The sequence below is a fragment of the Pinus tabuliformis genome, chromosome J, assembly GCF_031772625.1.
Source record: "Pinus tabuliformis cultivar Carrire ecotype Pingquan chromosome J, CPIR1, whole genome shotgun sequence".
Taxonomy (NCBI): domain Eukaryota; kingdom Viridiplantae; phylum Streptophyta; class Pinopsida; order Pinales; family Pinaceae; genus Pinus; species Pinus tabuliformis.
The window spans coordinates 614,090,115-614,095,945 of NC_142295.1; positions in this window are offsets into that span (position 1 = coordinate 614,090,115).

A 5,831-nucleotide genomic window follows, 5' to 3' on the forward strand; every position below is an offset into this window, starting at 1 on the left:
AAATTTTTCTTCATATTAGTCCTTTAAGGACTCATCTATCCCCTAAGTCATCCTAAATATTTCCTCCTTGGTGTCCTTGTATCTATAGTAATATTTGTATTTTTGATTGAAGACTTGCTATATTTGAGCCCAAGTGGTGATGTTGCCTCCTTCCAAACTCATGAACTAGTGCAGGGTTGCATCCTTGAGAGTGGAAGGAAACAACTTTAGGTTCTACTCATTAGAAATGTAATCATAGGTTGAACAAACCACAACAAAATCAAACATGAATGTATCAGGGTCCTCAGGAGCTAGGCCATGGAAGTGTGGGAGACAAGTGGGGTTTATGTTCTTCATTTTGACCCCCCCATTGGTTTCTCTAATAGGAAAGAGCACAGGATGCATGTTTTCAACCATCTCTTTGGTAGGCGATGGAGGTTATTCCTCCCATATAGGTTCTTCAAAGACCTTTGGTTTCTCACCTAAAGGGTTCTCCAAATCCTCTATGGTCAGAGTAGGAGGTCCACAGTCACCAAAGAAGAGTGATGGTTGAATGCTTGTAGGAATGGGGGTTTTTGGTAGAAATTTCCCTAGGTTGTCCCTAACCCTACGAGGCATGAAATATATATATATATATATATATATATATATATATATATATATATTTCTTTTTCTTTTTTTTCTTTTTTCTTTTTCTTTTTTTTAGATCTTTCTAGATAGACATAAAATGATGCAAAAAAAATTTTTTGTTATTTTTTTGGAAATAAAATGGAAAGGGAAAGCAACTAAAATAAGAAACAACACCTACATTGACAATTTCTGTGGACGTAGTGCCACCCGTTGACCAGGGTGTCCGTGAACCATAGCCAAAAAAAAAATACACCTACTTTGACAACTCCCTAACAACAACACCAAAAAGTAATGAGCTCTGGTATTGCAACAAGAATGTTGAAACTCCCAAGGCTACCGACTTTAATTTATCAATTTATGATTCATACAAACTTAAGAGGTAACAATGTTATATGCACCATAAGCTAGGTTCTACTTAAACTGCTTTGAGGTAGTGAATCAAACCAAGGTGTACAAAGACCATTTTGCAGACTGAATCTAAATTTTTCAAGAAAGGAAAATATTGCATAAGAGGAAATTCTAATATACTTTCAAGGAACAAAATACTAGGAATAGAAACCCTAATTTATTGTAGAAAATAAATGACAGAGAAATAAACCTAGTCTAAAGGCATAAAGTAAATACCATAAAATAAAACTTGATCTACTGCATTCAAAGGATATCCTATTCTAATTACAAACTTCAATAAATGCTTCAAGAAGAAACAATGTAAACTATCCCTATGCTATTAAATTCATGAACTCAACAACTAACTCTAATTGTAGAAATAAATTGCAATGATGAAAATCAGAGTTCTAAATGGTCTCTGAAATTCTTCGAGCTTGGTTCAAAGGCCTAGGAGACATTATGAAGGGTTAAGAAGCAAAAATCAAGCTTAAAGGGAAATTTTGGTCAAGTTCTAATGGATTTTGTTTATTTCTACAAGATCCTACAATATTACTACAAGATTGTGCTCTATTGCTATGAATCTGAGAGCATTCCAAGGGCTTAAAAAATGATCTGAATGTGAGGAAAGGCTGTAGAAGATTGGATAATGGTATGGGAGTCTTTTCCAAGTTAATACTCCTCAGGATCCCATCTTTCACAAGGGGGGAGTACAAACAATGGTCGCTAGCGAATCTATAATGAATTTTTTGTGTGTAGATAGCTTAATGAAATGGATGAGTATGAAGGGAGGATGTTGATGGTAGGGTTACAAATGATAAGGATAGTGCTCTACCCTACAAGCCAATATTATAACCCGCACACACGAAGATTACTAAACAAGGATAAGATCAAATTCTAAAGAACACCAAAAATACTTAATTGAATGAAATCAAATTATAAAGGAAAGGATGAGTTGAATTTTAATCAAGATCTAACTACTAAATCAAGAGAAAACTTATCTTTTTGTGCTTTCCGATACAAATTCTACAACCACACTTTCCAAGATAAATGATTGACAAATATGCAGAGGCAACTTTTTACATAATAAAATCTTGCAAAAAGGAAACACTACTAAACTAAGTGCATAAGATAAAATGCATAACAAAAATGTACAGGGGAGAGATATTGGAGTGTTTGGGTTGGGCCCTAAACCAAGGGAACTCATCCCTTTGAAACACACTCAAACTGAAGGAAACAAAATGCTTTTCATTGATTTAAAAAATTATTCAAGTACATGATATGGAACTTGAAATCAAAAGTACACGCTCTTAGCTCTAGAAGTCACTATGCTCCTCTAAAAAGTTGAATCCTACTGAGCTCTTGATCTCCTTTATTTATACAAAATGAGTGAAGGGGAAATCTCCTTGGAATGGGAGTTGCTTCCCTCCAAAATCCTTATAAAAGTGGATCTAGTTTCATGATATCCTTGTAGCCACTAAGTTTAGTAATTACCCATTAGCCAACTGAATTTTTGGTGAGTTAATGCAGGGAACGAGCCTCATATATTTCCTCCAGTTGGTCTCCAATGTACTTCTTCACAATAAGTACTTTTTTTCCTACACATTTAACATGTTAGGCTACAATATATGATAAATATTCCTTAATCTCCCTAATGAACACATTATAGTCCAAAAAGATGTCGTCAAATGCAAAGAGAGAGGTAAATGTATGTTGAAAGATGGCAATATGGGCCTTTATTTATACCTATTTTGGAGGTCCATCAGAATGATGCAATCAAAATTATGAGGGGGAATCTCTCAACTTAACTTCTACTAGTTTATAGTTTTATTTGGTGTTTTGAGAAGTTGCCATAAGCTAGTGAATAATAGCATATTCATAATAAAAATGCCAAATATGAATTAGTTTAGAGATGCATGAAGGTATGCTAAGTGCATACACTAATGGATATGCATTCATAAAGACTCTCATTTTATTGTCATAACATGATTCAGATGACTAAGAGTGGTTACTAATGAGCAAGTAACCATGAGTAGGTTGAAAACATGATTGGTAACCAATCAAAGTATTGTATGTAGCCTTGAGGAACCAAGGTCATGTAAAATAAGGTGTTGATGAGATAATGGCATAAATGACACCTACCTTGTTGATATGCATGCTATGACAAAGTTGTGAGTGCATTAATGATAATTTTGTGACCAATGAATGGTTTTCTCCATATATGTGTTCTAAGAACTACTGATTATGACTCTTGAACTTATGCACCCTTAAGGTATTTTTTTTTAATGTTTGATTAAGTGCATGATATGAATATGTTCTTATGAGATCACATGAAGTAATGTTATTGTTTTAAGAAAATTGTAATAACCCAATGTGTGTTGAGACTACTAATATGGACATGAGTGCAAGTGGGTGCTAGTCTTGGTAAAAGGTTGATTTTAAATTATTAAACGTCATTTCTTGATCTTTCGAACATGGGATTGACATATGTGAACATTAGAAGAGAAACATACTTGGTATTATCATGGCAAGGTAACAATTGATTTGTTTATGTTGATATAATTAGCAACTAGGTGAGTGTGATAGCACATAAAAAAACTCAATTACAGCAAGGTAAAAAGGTAAAAGTAAGGAATTGGGTGAGAATTCATGTGGTTATAGTTGGAAACTGTAATTCCAAATGAATGAGTTCTTTGCACGAATACAATATGTTTTATTAACCTTGATTTTATCTAACATTATGTGGATATGTGTTATATTCATGAACATTTTGATGATTAAATGAGTATATGCAATGCCAATGTATTTGACAGGTTGTTATCTTAAGGCTTATGTTTGAGTTAAGAGGCTGAGTTCTAATCTTATAAAGTCATGAATAAAGACATGAGCTAACGTTGGTATGATAAATTGTCTATGTTAGGTCCCTATAATATTAGTGTAGCCCCTTTATTGTTATTATTAGTGTATCCCCTTAGTTTTGTTAGTGTAGCCCCGTATTGTTATTTATGTTCCCATTTAGTCCCCAGATTGATATTGTTGAACCCCATAAAAGCCCACTATTTTTATTGTTGTGCTCTTACATTATTATTGTTATGTAGGATTTGATTATATTGTGACCCCTTAGACTCATATATATACTAAGAAGGTCTTGTCATTTGTATCATCCAATAATTGTTCATTTATATTATGTAAAGGAGGATTCCCCATTGAAGAGGCTATATCTCAATTTTTTGATCTATCTTTTCTTCTGTTTTGTGAGTTGGTCACATAACATTTGGTATCAGAGCTTTGGATTCTAGGGTTTCACTGCTTCAAACATGTCATCTTGCCATTTTAGCTATAAAAAAAAAATTATACAAAGATTCAAAAGTTGAAATGTCAACCCTATGGAGCCAAAATCTTGGTGAACTTTGTGTAGAAATTTCATATCATGTTTCACTATATTTTATGAGATATGGTCTAAATAATTTAGGGTTTTTGCAAGCTCCATAATTCAATCTCAAACAAGTGACATAGGGAAAATTGTCATAACTTTCTCTCTAAGCATCAGATTTGAGTTTTGTAAAAAATGGTTGAAAGTGCAGAGACTATAGTTTTTTTTGTATCATTTTTGGGGCCAAATGTGGAAATAGTGACATGTGGAATCCCAAAAAAAATCCTCTATTGAACCAGTCCATAATCAGGTCATCGTGAGAGATTTTGCATAACTTTATATTGAAGAATCCAATATTGGTCTTATTTGTTGCATTGGAAATAAAATTTAGAGCTCTACCAAAAGACCAAATTTTATACCTTGTGAGGTCGAAATTTCAGAGATACGACAATTTCAATATCAAGCTCCAAAAAGAAAGAAGAAAATGGTGTGTTTTTTTAAATTTGCATACATTTTGTTTGAAAAATTGGTCTGAAGTAATTCAAAGGGCATAGTAAATCATAAATATCATTATTTGGTTCAAATATGCCTAAAAAAAAAAAGAGTGGATACCACCAATAATCAACTAAAAGGCTCTAATATGACACATGGGGATGATATGAAATTGATCAATGGATGATCAAAATCTAGAAAGATCCTAAAATTCAAAGTTACTAGATTCAAGTAGAAGCAGTGCCATTACGTAGAGCTCGCAGAAACAACTCCAACACAACTTGAATGGGTGCATTTGGCCTCCGGATGAATGAGAAATTACCTATTGAAGTTTGTGACGAATTGGTGCATGTCACATTTTTACTACTCAACATATGGCATTTACAATCAACAGGTCAAGGTCAACTTCAGTTGGGGTGTAGGTCTTCATTACATGGTGCAGTGTCACACGGAATAAGTCGATCTTGCGGACAAGATAGACCCTCCTAGAATCTAAAGAAGACCTAATGACAAGCAAACCAACCAGACACTATCTTTCTCTAAATATGCTTTTATGAACAATAGAAAACAAGTGTTTTTAGGGCCTACCTTAGGTCCAACGCTAGCTTGTGGATGCCCTCGCTCCTTTGATCCAAATGAGCTCCTTTTCGCAAATCTGCAAACACAAACAAGGCAAACAAATTAAATAGCACCTGAAAATCCAATTGCATTAAAAAATATTTAACATGAAAGTCAAGGAGTCCATGAAACAAATAACATAAGATACTTGTTGAGAAAAATGAGTTTGATTGTATTAATTCAAAAGAAGAAGAACTTTACAACCTTTGCCTTGACGTTGTACAAGCTCCTCCCAGGGTCCAGCAAGAAGTCTCCTCTACTTTGACAAGTTTCACTCACTCTCCAATGAAACCAAAAAGGTATGTGATCTCTCCTCTTTAGGCTTAACTAGGAAGTCTTGATTTCACCAGCATTT